Raw genomic sequence first — 20,087 nt, forward strand, 5'->3', positions numbered from 1 at the left:
TCAATTGGATGTTATGCCAAAGAAACTGTAATTGCAGAAGAGATTTTCTTTTCTTTTTTTTTTTTTTCAAATATGGTTAAGTGTAAGCATTTCTGAAAAGCATTTTATGATGTCTCAAGTGAGGAGGAAGATTTTCTCTTTCTAACTCATTTATATTCCTTTTCCCCTATATCACTGCTTCTCAATTTCCATCTCAGCTTCAACATTACCTCCTTTAGGCAACCTCCCAGAGTACCTACAATAGGCAAGGGGCCTGGTTGGGGATGTTTGATATTTTAGCTTACCCCAAACAAGAGGACCCTGTATTTTTTTTTTAATTTTTATATAACAAACTGGAGGCCTGGTGCATGAAATTTTGCATGAATGGGGTCCCTCGGGGTGGCTTGCGGGGATCGTGCTGAAACCAGCAGTCCAATGCCACTCCTGCCTGCTGCTCCCACTCATCCTGGCCCTGCTGTGCCTGCTGCGGGCTTGCGCCCAGTCAGTCCCGATCTGGAGAGGCTCGCGCCACCCAACCAGCACTCTCCAGCCATGAGTCCTGTGTCTGGCACCTATCCCAAGTGAGGTGGGGGGCCTGGGACGTGATCAGGATGCCTTTGTTGGTCTGGGATCCTGATCCATCCTGCTCACATTTGCGCCAGTTGTCAGGAGCCACCTGGCAGCCACTTTTATATCGTTTCTTCCTTGTGGAGCATCTAGGGAGGGGAAATGGCCATGGTGCCCAAGGCCAACTTCCAGGAGGCCAACAGTGCTGTCGGGATCATGCTGGTGGCACCAGTCAGTCGGTGCTTGGCCCTTCTCCAGATATTGGACCTGCAGGACTACTGAGGGAGTGAGTGGCGGCCACCAGGCTGGTGGGCTGCTGGGATGAGTCGGTCAGCTGAGCAGCGCTCCTATTGTGGGAGCACACTGATCACCACGGGGAAGCTTCTGCATTGAGCATTTGCGCCCTGGTGATCAGTGTGCATCATAGTGACTGGTCAACTGGTTGTTTGGGCATTTGGTTGTTTAGGCTTTTATATATATATAGACTAGAGGCCCAGAGCATGAAGATTCATGTACTCGGGGGCATCCCTCAGCCCAACCACCCTCTCACAATCTGGGACCCCTCGGGTAGGGTCCCTAGGCCTGGCCTGAGATCAGGGCCTATCGGGTCTTTCCTTCCCTGGTCTGCAGGAAGCTGACCCCACCCCCGCCGCTGCCACTGCTTGCCATCTGTGCCGCAATGCCCCCCTCCCCTGCCACCGGTGGCCTCTCTCTGCAGGTGACAGGCTGGGGTGCAATGGATTGGCTGGCCTGGGCCTCCCTCTTTCTTTGCTGGGGTGTGGGGCCAGCCATGCAAGGGGCTGTCTGCCTACCTGATTGCCCCTAACCACTGGCCTACCTGCCTGATCACCCCTAACCACTGGTATGCCTACCTGATCACCCCTATCCACTCTGCCTGCCTGCCTGATTGCCCCTAACAGCTTGCTTGGGGGCGGGCCAGCCCAGTGAGGGTCTGTCTGCCTACCTGATCACCCCTACTGCTGGTCTGCCTACCTGATCTCCCCTAATCACTTGCCTGCCTACCTGATCACCCCTAACCACTGGTCTGCCTACCTGATCACCCCTAACCCCTCTGCCTGCCTGATTGCCCTTAACCGCTTGCTTGGGGGCGGGTCCAGCACTGACTTCCAGTTGATCAGCCTCTGGTTGTCGCAGGAGCCGACCGCCAGTTGCCTGCCATCCATCGCAGGCTCTCCGCTTTTGCCCAAGGCCGCACCACAGCGTCGCCAATTGGCCACCCTGGCCACCATGAGTCCCGCCCCCCATGCCTCCTGGCCAATCGTGGGCATAGTAAAGGTACGGTCAATTTGCATATTACTCTATTATTAGGTAGGATTAGCAGCTTAAAACAGCACATCTTTACCACCTCTCAGTTTCCATGGGCCAGCAGTCTAAACTGCATTTTCTGATCAGGATCTCTAAGGCTGCAATCCCGTGTGTCAGGTAGGCTATGTGCTAATCTGGAGCTCAGGATTCTCTTCCAAGCTCATTGAGGTTGTTCACAGAATTCAGTTTCTTGCTGCAACAGGACAGAGGACCTTGGTTCCTGGTGGTTTCCCCTTATTATAGACAGTGTACAACCTCCTGGCTGGTTTCTTCAAGGGTAGCAAGAGAGCATCTCTGCTGCTTTTAGACTCTGACTTTAGGGAAGGCCTAGCCCCTTTTTAAAGGGATCATCTGATTAGGCCAGGCCACACAGTGTACTCTCCCTTTTTATTGACACAGTCAACAGATTAGAGACCTTTCTTACATCTGAAAAATCGTATCACCTTTGCCATATAATGTAACATAATCACAGAAGCAATATAACATCATAGTCACAGGCTCTTCCAACACTCAAGGGGTTGAAATTCCACAGGGTGTTTACACCAAGTTAAGGAACTTGGGGACCATCTTGAAATATAGTGTATTACAGACCCCTTAATTTTACATTGAGTATCACACTGCCCCCTCAGTTCATGAGTTTTGGGAGTGGCTGACCCTAATCTCTACCATTTCCTAACTGATTTGTATAGAATATCTAATAAGCTATTCTTTGTCAAATACAAGACAGATAATGTCTAGCTGTCATATAGGGAGCCTTGAAGACCACCTAGTATAGGTAAAAGTACACTGATGTTTGTTTCAGACAAACCTGGGTTGAAGTCCCTTGCTTTACCTCTTACTCTCTATGTGATCGGAGACAAGTTGTAAAATCTCTTTCAGCCCTTGTTACACATGTGCATAAAAGTGCTTTTGTGAAGAATAGAAATAATGATTGAGAAAGTAAATATTGAGCAATGAAATCCAAGCCCTTCTTATTTTTACAATAAAACTAAAGTACAGAAATTATAATAAATTTACACATATTACTAGAGCTCTGTTCTTACAAATTTTCTGGTGGAATTCTGGAACAGTGCCATGGTGTACTATGGTGGTCAAGATGTTTATCATTAACTTTCATGAGATCCAGAGGGTCCTTGGAAAACATCTCTGAATGCGTGAAGCTTTGAAGCAGAGGAACCTCATTTGCTCTGGAATTCCAGAACATCCAGGTCCCTATTTGCTTTGGCATTCCAGAATATCCGGGTCCCTAGACAATACAGTATGACCATGTTCTATCCTGAGGTCCTAAGTTAGCTATTGCCCATGTTTAGCTCCACTGATCCAAAGACTCTGGCACCCTCCAATATTAGAACTATAGTTCTCAATGATCAGTGCTCTGGTATAGGAACCTCCTACCTTTCCAAAGCAGCACTTACATACTACTCTGGCCCCAAGTCATACCTAATGATTGTGCATTACAAGTGCATGCGTGCGCGCGCGCGCACACACACACACACACACACACACACACACACACTTACTTCAACAACCCTTTAAAATCAGTGCTACTTGGGATTCAGTGTTGCCACCTACCTCATCCTCACATCTATGTCTAATGCATTACCAAGTCTTATAGGGTCAACCATTAAAACTCCACTGCTACCAGTCTATCCCAGGTCACCATTATCTCTTGTCTAAATAATTATAATAGCCATCTAATTGGTCTTTTGACTTCTCCCCTTGTAGACTGCCCTGAAATCCAATTTTCCTGCAGCAACCAAAATTATCTTTCTAATTTTTAATCATAACATGCCTCTCACCTGCTTAAAATCTGAAAAAGTCTTACATCTAAGTCCAAAATACTTGATGTGACAAGAAAGACTTGATCTGGCCCCTGCCTCATTCTCCAACATCTTCTTGTCCTGCTTTCTCCCATAATCACCAAGCACGTTGGCCTGTTTGTGTACATGTTAAGGTTACTTCCCCCTCAAAGCCTGTGCCCTGGTTGTTGTTTTTTTTATTGTTGTTGTTGTTTTTTGTTTTTTGTTTTCTGCCTGGAGCATTCTTCTCCTTGAACTTTGTATCCACAACTGACTCTTTATGCTGTTCAGGTCTTAGGTCAAATGCCAACTGCTCAGTAATAACTTTTCAAGTCGTTCAATCTAAATGAGCCCTAACCTCAAAATTCCTCACTATCAAGTCACCTTATTCATATTCTTCATAACCATTTGTATTATTTGATTCTTGATAAGTATTTGTTTTTATGTTTATAACCTAACTCATTACTAGAATGTAAGCATTATAAAAGCAGGGACCTTAGAGGTCTTGTCCAATTTTCTCTTCTTGGAACCTATATGACCTTTTGGTATGTATTAGGGGATATATTTGTATTCATATATGTATTTTATATATTTTTATACACACACACACATGTATTTGTGTGTGTATAAAAATATATAAAATACATATATATGGTATATATTAGGAAACATTTGTTAAATGCATTTTCTCCATTTTTAGATCAAGAAGTATGTTTGAATAATTAATAGAATTTTCTTTGGTTTATATAACTAGTAAATGTCTTTGAAGCTGAAAACAATATCCTCAAAGCAAGTAATAATAATAGTAACCACTTCTGTAACAATATGTGCCAGGCTCTGTCCTCACTTAATCTGCAAAACTTTTCTAATGTGTAGCTTGTTTAGTGGGGGAGGTATAACAACTAATGTCTAATTTATTGCACATTTCACAGTTCAATGGAGTCAGTCAGTCACTTCTCTTCTATCATGTGGGTCTGCCAGCTTTTTTGGCCTCAGAATATGGATTCTTTGCATCTGGAAGATAAAACTTTAAATAGCATTTCATGAATTTTAGAAGCCTGATCACCTACTTTAAGCTCAGCAATGCGTAAGAAAGGGTAGAGCGTGTTCCCAATTTTGTAACAAAGTAAGCAAACTTTATCATAAGCATGGCGGGAGCGGGGGAGAGGGAACACATGGAAGTGATTTTTATACCTCCACATTTCATTGGCCAGGTCGCAGTCACATGACCCAACCTAAGGTCAAAAGAAGGCGGGGATACTTAGTGCTTCCTGTAAACACAAGAGGGAAAAGCGGACTGTTGGTGCTGCTAAAGAGGCCATTGGTCCTCTTGACAATATGTTGATCTGCTGCGCAGCACCATTGGTCCTGGGGAACGCTAACAGTCTCCAGCCACATATTGTAAGAAGTTTCTCTTCGGTAAGTTAAAAAAATGAGGAGGAAAGAAGTTTCTTTCTTCATAAGCCTGCTATGTGTTTTTAAAGCAAATGCCGTTTGTTTTGTCTTTACCTTTTTTTCTTCCCTGAAATCAGGCTTCTTTAAAATATAGTTCTACAACTCATTACATGGTTAGAAGAGTGAATCATGTAATTTCAAAGATTTTCCTAGGCCCAGGACCGGTAGTTCGGTTTGTTCGAGAGACGGGTAGTTCCGTTGGTTCGAGAGTCTCCCATATCCCATCTTTGCCAGCTAGATCCCGAGGCAGGGCACATATAAGAATTAACTAATGAATGATTAAACAAGTGGAACAATAAATTAATATTTCTCTCTCTCTCAAAATCAATAAATATTTTCCTAAAGTATATAATTTTTGTGTTCATATTGTGGAGTATTAGCTTAAATAAAAGTTCAATAGCGAATATGAAAGTAATGGAAAGGAATTACTTGTAGATATTTAGACAAGGTCTGAAAGCAGGTGTTTTAACAATATATGCAATATTGTAAAGAGAAGTAAAGCATAGCCAGGGAAGATACAATTGGATTGAATTATATAAAGGTAAACTGAAAAAGTTGAGGTATTTTTTCTTTAATATCACAGATATCAATTTTAAAAGAAGAAATGCCTTGTTAGAGATAATTTCCTCTTTTATGTTTTTTTTCTTTTAAAATGATTTCATACTTTTAAAAAGTTGCAAGCCATGAACAGTACAAGGAATATACCCTTTACCCAGATTTCACTTTTGTATTTTACATTTTACTACATTTTCTTCATTGTCTACTCTCAATCCTTCTGAACCAATTGAGAATAATGGCCTGTTTCTGCTAAATAATAAACTGTGTATTTCCTAAAAATAGGGATATTCTTATAGAGATTATATCTACATAGTACCGTGGCATAGTGAAGAGCAAGAAGTACAGCAGTTAATACCTGATATTGTAAGCCTCATTGTACTGTTTGATAATTGTTTCTCTTTCTTTTCTTCCTGCTAGATTTATTTGTTTTGAGGGCAAGGACCATAGCTGATTGATTGTCTCTGAATCCCTATCCCTGGCACATGGTAGGTGCCTGTGATTATTTGTTTGTTATAATGGCTAATGATGGAAGGATTGCAAATAATTAATTTTCTTTGCATGGCAAAAATGAATACATTTTTATTAGTAATTTCTAGTTTATCTGCTTTGTGATCAGAGAGCATTGTTTGTAAAATTTCTCTTTCGTGAAATTTATTGATGTTTTCTTATAAATTAATATATGGTCAATTTTTGTGAATATTCTCAAGGGTATTAAAAGAAGGAATGGTCTCTATTATCAAACTTTAAAATTTTTCATATATTCATAAGTTCTACCTTAAGTTTTTTAAGTCTCCTTACTAATTTTTTTAAATCAAAATTATATTATCTTGTACTGAGGGTGGAGTACTAAAGTCTACTGCTCTTACTATATTTTCCATCTCCTTGAACTTCTGCAGTTTTTATTTTGTAAAGGTTGTTGCTTATTATTTGGTAACTAAAGGCCCAGTGCATATAATTTGTGCACTCGCGGGGCGGGGGGGGTGGTTCCTCAGCCCGACTTGTGCCTCTCACAGTCCAGGAACCCCACAATGTATCTCCCATGCAGAGTGAGGCTCCACCCAACCACCACAGCCCGCCAGTTGGTGGCCTGGGCCTCCCGCTTTGGGGTGATCATGGAACACCCCGATTGATTGCCCCTCTGGCCAGTGGCCTGGGCCTCCCTCCACAGGGCGATCATGTGATTGATCACACCCCGCAGAGGGAGGCCCTGCCTACCCACCACAGCCTGCCAGTTGGTGACCTGGGCCTCCCTCTTTGGGGCGATCATGGAGCCCCCCAATTGATCGATTGCCCTGCCAGCCAGTTGCCTGGGCCTCCCTCTACAGGGCAATCATGGAGCAATGGCTGGGCCCCCAGCCAATTGTATTGCACTCACCTTGCCTGGCCTGGCATCAGTGGGTGTCATCGCATGGTCATCCGGAAGGTTGACCAGATAGTCATTCTGCTGTTCAGTTTTTCGGCCAATTTGCATATTACACTTTTATTATTACAGACTAGAGGCCCGGTGCATGAAATTCGTGCACTCAGGGAGGTCCCTCAGCACGGTGGGGAGCAGGCCTAGGCTGGCAGTTGGGCATCCTTAGTGCTGCCGCAGAGGTGAGAGAGGCTCCCGCCACTGCTGCTGTGCTCACCAGCTGATGTGAGCTTCTGGCTGAGTGGCGCTTCCCCTGTGGTAACACACTGACCACCAGAGGGCAGCTCCTGTGTTGAGCGTCTGCCCCCTGGTGGTCAGTGTGCATCCTAGCAACCAGTAGTTCCTCTGTTTGGTCGATTTGCATATTAACCTTTTATGATATAGGATACTAGAGACCCGATGCACAAAATTTGTGCAAGAGTAGGCTTTCCTTCCCCCGGCTGCCGGCACCAGCTTCCCTCTAGCACCCGAGACCTGGGCTTCCTTCCCTCTGGCTGCCCGCAGGTACCCGGGACCTGGCTTCCCTCCAGCCCTGGCTTCATCTGGAAGAATGTCCAGTCTAATTAGCATATTACCCTTTATTATAGATTCTTAAATGCTATATCATCATTCTACATTGTGGCTTTTAAAAATTGCCCTTTTTTGCCCTAGCTGGTTTGGCTCAGTAGATAGAGTGTCAGCCTGCAGACTGAAGGGTCCCGGGTTCGATTCCATCCAAGGGCACATGCCCGGGTTGCAGGCTTGATACCCAGTAGAGGGTGTGCAGGAGGCAGCTGATCAATGATTCCCTCTCATCATTGATGTTTCTATCTCTCCCTCTCCCTTCCTCTCTGAAATCAGTACAAACATATTTTTAAAAAATTGTCCTTTTATCATGTCTTTTTGCTTTGGGAATTGGATTTTACCAGAATATCCTGCTCTTTTTCTGTTTTTATTTCCATTCTTCCTGTTTCCATTTGTCTGGTATTTCTTTGTTTCTCCCTTTAGATTAGCCTTTTTAATCACTGAGGTGTGTCTTTTGTATACAAGAGAGTTGAATTTTTCTCTCTGACTGAAATTGAAAATTGTTGGGTTTTTTTACTAATCAGGTAAACCCCTTTTCTATTTAACATTATGAATTATATGTTTATTCTCAATTTTGTCACTTTTTTAATATTTATATGTATTTCACATTTGTTTTTTCTCTATAATTAATTAAACCCACATATATTTCTGAGTATTTAAGAAAGTTTGCATTTTTGTTATAATGGTATTTATACCTTTTAAAATACACATACAGTAGATCCTTGAAAAATGAAGGGGTTACGGATGTTAACTCCCTCCCCACCAGTTGAAAATCTGCCTATAACTTAAATAGGCCCTCTGCATAAATATGTAGTCTCTTGTTTTCTTATTTAACCTATTAATGCCAGTTATCATTTTATATTAGTATCAAAACTTCCAACTATTGTCTGTTATATTTTCTTCTTTTACTTTCCCTTCTCCCATTTATTGGTTGTATTGCTTTTACTTTGTCAAATGTATAACTTTATACATGAGTCTTTCACTCTCATTCCTCCAAAGTTCGTTTTGTTTTTTACCTCTGCATCATCAGGCATCCATCCACTTACCTACCTACATACCTACAAAAGGGCTTTACCATCAGTCATTTTGCTGAAGTTTTCCAGGTATCTATTGGTTGAAAGAAGCTTATATTCCAGTATAGGAGTTGGCAAAACTTTTTCTATGACAGGCCAGATAGTAAGTACATTAGGCTTTGCAGGCCATATGGTCCTCTGTCAAAATTACTCAGCTCTGCTGTTCTAGCACACACACATACACAAAAACTATAGACAGTAAACAAATGAGTGTAGCTGTATTCCCATAAACTTTATCTGTAGATACTGAAATTCGGATTTCATATAATTTTCACAGGTCACAAAATGATATGTGTGTGTTTTTTTTTTTTTCTTTCAGCCATTCCAAATGTAAAGAACATTCTTAGCTCAGTCTCCATATAAAAATGAACTAGGCTGGGTGTAGTCCATAGGCATAGTTTTCCAACATTTGTTCTAGTTGATTCCTCAGAAAAGGCTCATGGATACAGAATTCCCTAATATAAAAAACTGTATGGATGTTTCTTAAATAGTTTTGATGCTTAAAGGCAGCTTTGTTGCTTTTCATATTTTTGTTCATACTTTCTTTTGTTGAGTATGTTTAAAAGGTGCTTCATTTTTGCCTGGCTTTATATATTGTTTTAAAATGTCTGATACCAGTCCAATTTCTTTATCTTTATATGTTACTTGATCTTTTTGCTTGAAGGCCTTGACGATGTTATCTTTATCTTTGAAATTTAATAGTAAAAATAGACTAAAACTTGGAGTTAATTTGCATTTTCAATGTGTTGGTAGATATAAGTCTTTTCTCATTTTTGGAAAGTTTTCTTGGATTATAATTTTTAGTAATAGTTTTGTTCTCTGCTGAAACCGGTTTGGCTCAGTGGATAGAGCATCGGCCTGCAGACTGAAAGGTCCCAGGTTCGATTCTGGTCAAGGGCATTTACCTTGGTTGCAGGCACATCTCCGGTAGGGGGTGTGCAGGAGGAAGCTGGTCGATGTTTCTCTCTCATTGATGTTTTTGTCTCTCTATCCTTCTCCCTTCCTCTCTGTAAAAAAAAATCAATAAAATATATTAAAAAATAGTTTTGTTCGCTTATCTTTTCATAGGGACAGCAGTACTATGTCATTCTTAATTGACTTATCTTTTATTTCCATTACTCATTTTCATTCTATTGGTTGTTTTCCTGCCCCCTGATATTAAGTGTCTCCTATTAAATTTACTAAGGTCTGTTCTCACTTGAGCAACTTGTAATTTATTCTTCATTTCTAAAATAACTTTGTATTTTTCTTTCATTCTTAAAATGAATTCAATCAACTCTTTTCATTTCTCCATGTGTTTTATTATTTGTATTTTTAGCTTTTGGATTTCTGATTCAAATCACTTTCAAAATATCACCAAATGTTCATTTGTGCCTATTTAATTCCTTTTGGAGTATTATCTTACATTATTTTTTTCATGATTGTTTTTCATGAATTGGGATTACCTCTGTTGATATTTATTAGATTGTTAATGTTTTGCAAAACTCTGTATGGTCTAGTTAATCTTATTGTTCCTTATTGTTCTTTTTTTTTTTTGGTATTGTGTGTTTTACAGTATCCTAGGTTAGTGTCACACTCAATATAGCAAAGTCCAGATGCTATAGTGCAGTGGTTCTCAACCTTTCTAATGCCGCGACCCTTTAATACAGTTCCTCATGTTGTGGTGACCCCAACCATAAAATTACTTTCATTGCTACTTCATAACTGTAATTTTGCTACTGTTATAAATCATAATGTAAATATCTGTGTTTTCCGATGGTCTTAGGCGACCCTGCTAGCGGTTCTCAACCTGTGGGTAGCATGCATGGAAGAAAAGTGTCTATTTTCACTTGAGATATTTTAGTGATAATAACTACGTGCTATTTTTCTAGAAAATCAGAACATATTGTGAGGAAAAAGTCTTTCTTGTCAGCCTAGCAACTTCCACTTGCCTCTATAAAATGTCATTCCCCTAGTTGATACTTAAGTCAGAATTGCTAAGAAGGCAAATGCCATCATAATATGAAGGAAATCAAATGAACCATGAACATTAACATTTTCAGAATTAGATGCATAGTAAAGAACATCAATCCAATTGAGTACATTTTTAGGAAATCATTATTTTCTAGGTCTAAATATGACCAGAATATCTTGAAAAATAAATTGGTACATAAATGTGCTGTCAGTAAGCTTTTATTTTTTCCTCACTTCCACAGTAATGTTTCTTAAGCCCAAGTTGACTATTTCACTATGGCAACATGCAGTAAATTACCCAGTATCAAACTGAAATGGAAAAATTCTAACATATATATGGTACAGTATGCAAAGATATCACTATAAGTGCTCAAGAGCAAGATCTTTTTTGGCTCTTCATTGTTTCTGGTCCTTGCAAAAAATAATCTCTCAGTTCAAGGCTAGTCACCCCTTTTTTATTTATATTTATTTTTTTTAACTTTTATTTTTTGTTAATCTTCACCTGAGGATACTTTTTTCATTCATTTTTAGGGAGAGTAGAAGAGAGAGGGAAAGACAGAGAGAAACATTGATGTGAGAGAAACACATCGGCTGGTTGCCTCCTGCACGAGTCCTGACCAGGGCTGGGGCCTGGGAGGAGCCTGCAACCAAAGTATGTGCCCTTGACCAAAATCGAATCTGGGACCCTTTGGTCTGTAGGCCGACACTTTATCCACTGAGCCAAACCAGCTAGAGAAAGTCACACCTTTTTTTTTTTTATCTCCTTTGCTTTTTCATTAACTACAAGCCATCTCTACTCTAACCTTTCATTTAAGTATGTCCCACATATTATTACATACTAAAAAGTATCCATTACTTATCTGAAATTCAAGTTTATCTCAGGGTCCTGTATTTTATCTGGCAATCCGCCCTAAACTGTTTACTTTGTCATGTTCCTAATACTGGAAGTTAGTAACATAGTGCAGAGCTCTTCCCTTCTTTCAAGGCACCCAAGCTAGAAACTTGGAAGAAATACTAGAGACTAGATTGTTTCCTCTTTCAGTCAGTCCTCTCCATCACTAAATCAAATCCATAGTATGCACTTGATATCACTAAATCATTAATCTCTTTCCATTCTTAATGCCACTGCCCTAAGTTCAGCCCTCACCAACTTCTGGTTGAATCTTTGTCGTAGCTTCCTGAGTGGTCTTCCTATTTCTGTGGTCTCCTTTACATTCATCTGCATCTGCTCCCTGACAGACACTCTACCCTTTTCTCACCAGACCTCCCTCATCTCTCTTGCACATTATTTTCCAGCCATTCTTGTAGTTTGAACATGCCATCTTATTTCTCATCTCTGCTTTGATTCTAGTGACCTAGAATAAACAATCCCAATGCCCACCTAAAACTACACTCCCACTCTGCTCCACCTGCTGACCACTTACCTTTTAAGACTCAGCTTAGAGATCTTTACCACTAAAAACTCTTTTTTTGTTACTGTGTGTACCCTCATCTTCTTACGTACCCTGAACCTTTCTAAGAACACCATGAAATGGGATAGTGTTAATTTGTCAGGAAAAAAACCACAGTGGTGTCTACTGTGGTTTTGTAGGGCACATGGAGCTTTGTTCGTGTAACCAAGTCATCACTGCCAAATAGAGTGCCTTTTTCCCAGGGCTTATTTATTTCATGGGCCAGGAAATCAGTTTAGAATCAAAGGGCCAGGCTAATTCAGAAGAAGGGATGGAATGGGAGTTGGAGAGAAATCTCTCTCACTCACATTTACTTTGGTTTTTGTTATGTCTTGTTTCATATTAATTAATTAATTAATTAACTAAAGCATTTATTTATTTGCTTATTGTAACTGGGAGCCTAGACCACCATCTGAGGAAAGCTGAAAAGTCAAGAAAAACTGATGTGGATACCCAATATTATGTTAATAAAATAACTATCAGTGTGAAAACCATGGAAGAGAAATCCATTTTTTTAGGGTATCTGATTACAAAATTCTTTTTTTAAATTTCTTTATTGATTAAGGTATTACATATGTGTCCTTATTCCACCATTACCCCCCCACCCCACCCCCAATGCATGCCCTTACCCCCCTGTTGTCTGTGTCCATTGATTAGGCTTATGTGCATGCATATAAGTCTTTTGGTTGATCTCTCCCCCTTACCCCCACCGTCCCCTACCTTCCCTGAGGTTTGACTTTCTGATTGATGTTTCTCTGTCTCTGGATCTGTTTTGGTTCATCAGTTTATGTTGTTCATTATATTCCATAAATGAGTGAGACCATGTGATATTTATCTTTCTCTGACTGGCTTATTTCACTTAGCATAATTCTCTCTAGCTCCATCCATGTTGCTGCAAATGGTAAGAACTCCTTTTTTACCACAGCGTAGTATTCCATTGTGTAGATGTACCACAGTTTTTTAATCCACTCATCTGCTGATGGGCACTTAGGCTGTTTCCAAATCTTAGCTATGGTGAATTGTGCTGCTATGAACGTAGCGGTGCATATATCCTTTCTGATTGGTGTTTCTAGTTTCTTGGGATATATTCCTAGAAGTGGGATCACTGGATCAAATGGGAGTTCCATTTTTAGTTTTTTGAGGAAACTCCATACTGTTCTCCACAGTGGCTGCACCAGTCTGCATTCCCACCAGCAGTGCAAAAGAGTTCCTTTTTCTCTGCATCCTCACCAGCACTTGTCATTTGTTGATTTGTTGATGATAGCCATTCTGACAGGTGTGAGATGATACCGCATTGTTGTTTTGATTTGCATCTCTCGGGTGATTAGTGACTTTGAGCAGGTTTTATAGATAGTTACATATGAAGTATGCAACTTAAGAGGTCAAAGGAAAGTCACCCCTAAGATTTTAAAAGCAACTGCCTTTAATTGGAAACTTGGCTAACTTTAAAACACAAGCCTTGAAAAAATTTAGTGCTTTTTTGTATGTCCTCTACTAAGCACCTTTAAATGTTGGTTTCCGCAGACAGCCTTTTAAAAATTAGATTATAAGTGACCTATTACCATAATAAGGCTTTTGGGTAACATTTAAAACAGTGGTTCTCAGCTTTGGCTGCATGCTAAAATTACAAGGGGAGCATTTAAAAAATAATGATACCAGGAACCCACCCCCAGATATTCTGATTTATTTAGTCTGGGATGAGGCCCTGGGCATTGTTATTTTTCAAAGAACCCCCAAGTTATTCTTATGAGAAATCTGGTAATGAAATACTGATCTATTTCAATAATATCTCTTACAGAGGCTTTACATTTTACTTTATATAAAGTTTACTTTATAAAACATATCAATCACAAGAACTATCAGAGCCAGGTGCAAGGCTGTAGGCTGGTTGGGTATAGGAGCAGCCCATGCGTCTCCTGTGGCTGCTCCTCTTCAGTCAAGTCTCCAGGTACTTTGAGTCTATAGCTGGGGCCCAGGTAGATGAAAGATAAATACACTGATGAAATATATTCAGTCTCATAAAGAGAATTCATAGAGAAGTATCCACCTGTAAGACTTGACCTTGCACTTGATGATAAAAGGTGTTTGTTTTTTCTAATCCTGAGAACGATGCTTTCAGGAGCAAATAGACTTGGCTTCAGCCATGTTGCTCTCAATCAGGAATATTATACATTTCCAAAGGATGAATGGATTCCAGAGTTATTAAATAATTACACTTTTATTCATCTAATTTCAAGCCACAACTATAAAATGTCCAGTGGCATTGATTGCCGCCAACTAAATCATCTCCATGTATCCATTTTTCTCTTCAACTTTTGTGTAAATGGTGATAAGAATTAGTTGAGTGAATACTTCTCTCAGCTCATCATTTGGCATTAAATAGTGACAGTCTGAATCAGGAATCTGGATCTCTTGGCTTTATATGCCCAACAACTGAAAACCCCAGAGCATCCTGTATGGGACCTCAATGAAAAAAAAATGATTCCATCTTTAGTGGAAATTATGAATGGATTATGGGAATTATACTGGTATTAAACATATGTAGGAGGTAGTACATTTTATGATCTATAAATTGACCTATGAACAGCAGTAGGGAAAACAACGTTGCTGCAGACGTAATACTAATAAGATAAAAACATCAGTATTTCTGATATATAGGAGCTTCTTTTTATATCTGCAGGAAATGAATGCTTTTATTATCCCAACTCCTAACCTACATTTTTCTGTAGTTAGTGGATCCAGGACCCACATTCTATAGTGTTGTCCTAAAAATATGCTTCTTGAGAGTGGGAAAGAGTAAGCACACATTCAGTGGGATCCTTCCCATACTCTTGAGGTTCTAGATAAAAAAATATAAATCTCCCACTAGAATCAATTTCCTTCTTTTTTAAGGTTGAATAATATTCCATACCACATTTTCTGTATCTATTTATGAGGGCATCCCTCTTAATTCCGAAGCCATCAATTATTTATATGATTCCTTCGTTACCATGGGTATGTACAGGAAGCTCAGATGTTTAGAACACTGTGTCCATCAGAAATATCCTATTCTTATCTCTCTTGTTAATAAATTGGCTTACCTTTGCAGATAGCAAGTCAAGATTTCGACCTACTCTGAAATGGATTTTCTATAGAAAACTACTCTGGTGTAGGGTGGGAGGGGTTGGAAGACTGGGCAGAGAGATCTTCTTTGGGAGACTCTTCAGTTAAATGTGGCCCCAGTAGTCATTTTAAGTTACTTTATGGCCAGTAACAAATGAAAAAAAGAAGTGTGTGTGTGTGTGTGTGTGTGTGTGTGTGTGTGTGTAGAGGGAAAGAGAGAGAGGAAGAGAGAGGGAGGGAAGGAGGAAGAGGGAGATAAAGGAGGAAGATGGGGAAGAAGAAGGAGGAGGGGAAAGAGGAAGGGGAAGAATTGGGGAGGGGAAGAGGAAGGAGTGGAGAATACTTTCACATTACAAAATAGGACAGGGCTTTACTAGTACATGCAATTCATTGCTTTGATTGTAGAGAAGAAATACTACTAAAGTCAACCAGCATAATTTAAGGCTAGGAGGTTTCTGATTGGCAGGGAGTAGAACTGAAGGAGTGGGTTGAAAACCTTTCCCTGACTTTTAGTATCCTGAGCATGGTTACCTTATTCAGAAGGGAAACTCCTGGCACTACCATGAGAGGAAAATTAAGATTCATCAGTTTCTCTTGCCAGCCACCGAGATAATGCTGAATTTTGCTATTTTGTTGGTTAGATTTGTTAATATAATTCTGTGTCTATAATACATGCAAAATATGTGCTGGGGGTAAAATCACCATCTAGGATAGATGTTGTAATAGGTATTCCCAAATATCATACCTACTAAACAGAGCAGGATACTCTTTCCATTTTTAATCTAGTCCTTCTGAGCCAGAACCAGAAACAATTTCTGATGTGATGATGGTTGCTGTTACTATATGATTTCTTGAAATTATCTCATGTTAAAACACCACACTTACCCACAAAACTGTCATAGAATTATACATTCTTTCAGCATGGGTCCATTGGATTACTACTGGATTCATCAGGGATCTGTGGAGTCTTCCTATTGGATATCTTGGGTATTCTTTTGTCCCATTCATGCTGTGTACTACTGCAATAACCTTTTTAGAAAATCTTTACCTGAGGAGTGAGGATATATATTCCATTGATTTTTAGAGAGGGTAGAAGCAAGGGGGGTAGAGGGAGAGAGAGAGAGAGAGAGAGAGAGAGAGAGAGAGAGAGAGAGAGAGAGAGAGAAACATTGCTGTAAGATAGTGTAAGATAGATACATGGACTGGTTGCCTCCCACACACACCCTAACAGGGGCCAGGGATTGAACCTGCAACCCAGATACATACCCTTGACTGGTAATTGAACCCATGACCCTCAGCTTGCAGGCTGATTCTCTAATCACTGAGCCATGTTGGCCAGGGCTGCAATAACATTTTAAAAAATCCCCATAATTTACATTTTTTGCTTTATTTTTCTTGCTGACACTATTACAAATGCCCCCATCCCCTCCCCCTTTGCCCACTTCCACCCAGCCCCCAGCCCCACTTCCCTATGTCCATCATCACACTGTTGTTTGTTTCTATGGTAATCCCTTCACCTTCTTTGATCCAGTGCCCCCTACCCTCTCCCTTCTGACAGCTGTCTGTTTCATGTATCCATGCCTTGGATTCTATTTAGTTCATCATTTTATTTTGTTCATTAGATTCCACATGTAAGTGAGATCATGCATTATTTGTTTTTCTCTGATTGGTTTATTTCACTTAGCATAAAAATCTCCAAGTCCATCCATGCTATCACAAAGGGTAAGATTTCCTTCTTTTTTATAGCTGCATAGTATTCCATTATATAAATGTACCAAAGCTTTTTTATTCACTCATCTACTGATGGGCACTGTTTCCAGATCTTGACTATTGTAAATAATGCTGCTATGAACATAGGGGTGCATAAATTCTTTGAAATTGGTGTTTCAGGATTCTTAGGATATATTCCCAGAAGTGTAATCACTGAGTCAGAAGGCAATAGCCTTTTTAAGTTTTTGAGGAAACACCATATTGTTTTCCATGCTAACAGTTGCATTTTCCATTCCTACCAACAGGGCACATGGGTTCCAATTTCTATAACTCTTCACCAATACCTGTTGTTCCATTTTTTTGTTTGTTAAATAATAGTCATCCTAATGGGTGTTAAGTGGTATTTCATCATGATTTTGATTTGAATTTTCCTAGTGATCAGTGATGTTGGGTGTATTTTCATGTGCTTATTGGATATTTGTATATATCTTCTTTGGAAAAGTGTCTATTCAAGTCATTTACCCATTTTAAAATCAGTTTTTCTATATTGACTTATAATTGACGTATTTAATATCCCATTGTTTTCAGGTGTATGACATGTGATTTGATATTTATATATATTGCAAGATGATTCTCATAAGTCTAGTTATATCTGTCACCATACAAAGTTATTACAGTATTATTTATATTTCCTAGCCATACATTACATCACCATAACTTATTTATTTTATAACTGGAAACTTGTACCTCTTAAATCACTTCACCTATTTCACCTGCCCCCTGAACTCCTACCTTCTCTGGTAACCACTGCTTTATTTCCTGTATCTGTGAGTCTCTGTTTTTTGTTTGTTCACTTGTTTTATTTTTTTATTTATTTTTTTAAAATATATTTTATTGATTTTTTACAGAGAGGAAGAGAGAGGGATAGAGAGTTAGAAACATCGATGAGAGAGAAACATCAATCAGCTGCCTCTTGCACACCGCCTACTGGGGATGTGCCCGCAACCAAGGTACATGCCCTTGACCGGAATCGAACCTGGGACCCTTGAGTCTGCAGTCCGACGCTCTATCCACTGAGCCAAACTGGTTTCGGCAACTTGTTTTATTTTTTAGAGTTCACATATAAGTGAAACCATACAGTATTTTTCTTTTTCTGTCTAACTAATTTCACTTAGCATAATACCCTATAGGTCCATTGATGTTATCATAAATGCCAATATTTCATTCTTTTCATGGCTAAGTAATATTCTAGTGTATGTGCATGTGTGTGTGTGTGTGTGTGTGTGTGTGTGTGTGTGTGGATATATCTCACATATTCTTTGTCCATTCATCTGTCAATGGACACTTAGGTTGCTTCCATATTTTGGGTATTGGTAAATGACGCTGCAATGAACACAAGGATGCATATATCACTTGGAATTAATGTTTTTGATCTTTTCAAGATAAATACCCAGAAGTGGAATTTCTGGGTCATAAGGTAGTTCTATTTCTATTTTCACTTTTTTTGAGGAACCTCCATACTGTTTTCCATAGTGTTTGCACCATTTTACATTCCTATCAAAAGTGTATGAGGGTTCCTTTTTCTTCAGATTCTCGCCAACACTTCTTTTTTTCGGGTCTTTTTATAATAGCCATTTGACAGGTGTGAGATGATATCTCATTGTGGTTTTGATTTACATTCTCTGACGATTAGTAATATTGACCTGTTGGTCATCTGTCTGTCTTTTTGGAAAATTGTCTTTTCGGTTCCTCTGCCCATTTTCTAATCAGGTTTTTCATATTAAGTTGTATAAGTTCTTTATATATTTTGGTTATTAACCCATTTTAGGATGTATGATTGGCAAATGCCTTCTCCCATTCAGTGGGTTGCCTTTTTGTTTTGTTGATGATTTCCTTTACTGTGCAAAACCTCTTTAGTTTAATGTAGTCCCATTTGCTTATTTTTGCTTTTGTTACCCTCACCTGAAGAGACTGATCCAAGAAAATAGTGCCAAGATTAATGTTAAAGAGCTTACTGGATATGTTTTCTTCTAGAATTTTATGGTTTCAAGTCTTATATTCATGTCTAATCTATTTTGAATTTATTTTTGTTTATGGTGTATGATAGCGATCCAGTTTCATTCTTTTGCATGTGGCTGTCCAGTTTTCCTAACACCATTTATTGAAGTGACAGTCTTCTCCCCATTGTGCATGCTTTTCTTTGTCATATTTGGGTTTACTTCTGGGCTTTCTATTATATTCCATTGATCTATGTGTCTTTTTTTATACCAGTATCATACAATTTTTTACTACTATATTTTGTGGCATAGTTTGAAATCAGGGAGTGTGATACATCCAGCTTTGTTCATTTTTCTCAAGATTATTTTGGCTATTCAGGATCTTGTATAGTTCCATACAAATTTTAGGATTCTTCATTCTTGTTCTGTGAAAAAAAGCCATCGCTATTTTGATAGGGATTGCATTGAATATGTAGATTTCTTTGGGTAATATGGATATTTTATCAATATTATTTCTTCCAATCCGTGAGCAAAGTATATCTTTCCATAGGATATTTGGTTGCTTGATTGTTTATTTTGAGTTGTAGAAGTTTTTTTATATATTCTGAGTATTAACCCATCATCAGATATGTAATTTGCAAATATTTTCTCTCATTCCATAAGGTAGCCTTTTCACTCTGGTTCACTAATATAGTAGCTTTAATGCGTTCTACTAAACTCTGTCTCTGCTTCTTTCCCTCTCTTCCCCTCTCCTCTATTACATCACTCCTTTTCCTCATTTCTCTCCCTTTGTCTTCTCTCTGCTCTCTACTCCTCCTCTGTCTCAACCCCCTTCCTACCATCTTCATTTTCCTATCTCTACCCTTCCTCCAAACGTGTTTAGTCTCTCCTCTACAAATTTCTTCTCTTCCCTCTAGGCTCATTCTTTCACAGCCTCTAATTTTGATTTGAAGGCTTGTATTAGGCGCAGTGATAGACGATAGTATCAATCCTTGAGCTTTGATATTTTGTACAACAGCCATATTTGCATAGCTGTCACTTTTTTTCTGTGAAGAGCCTAAGTAAGCCCTCTTGCACTGAGCCAGTTCCCTGAATGAAAGAAGGCTTTAGTAGATTGACTTTCCAGCATTGTGCGGACT

The sequence above is a fragment of the Eptesicus fuscus genome, chromosome 1 (genome assembly GCF_027574615.1).
Source record: "Eptesicus fuscus isolate TK198812 chromosome 1, DD_ASM_mEF_20220401, whole genome shotgun sequence".
In the NCBI taxonomy this organism is placed as follows: domain Eukaryota; kingdom Metazoa; phylum Chordata; class Mammalia; order Chiroptera; family Vespertilionidae; genus Eptesicus; species Eptesicus fuscus.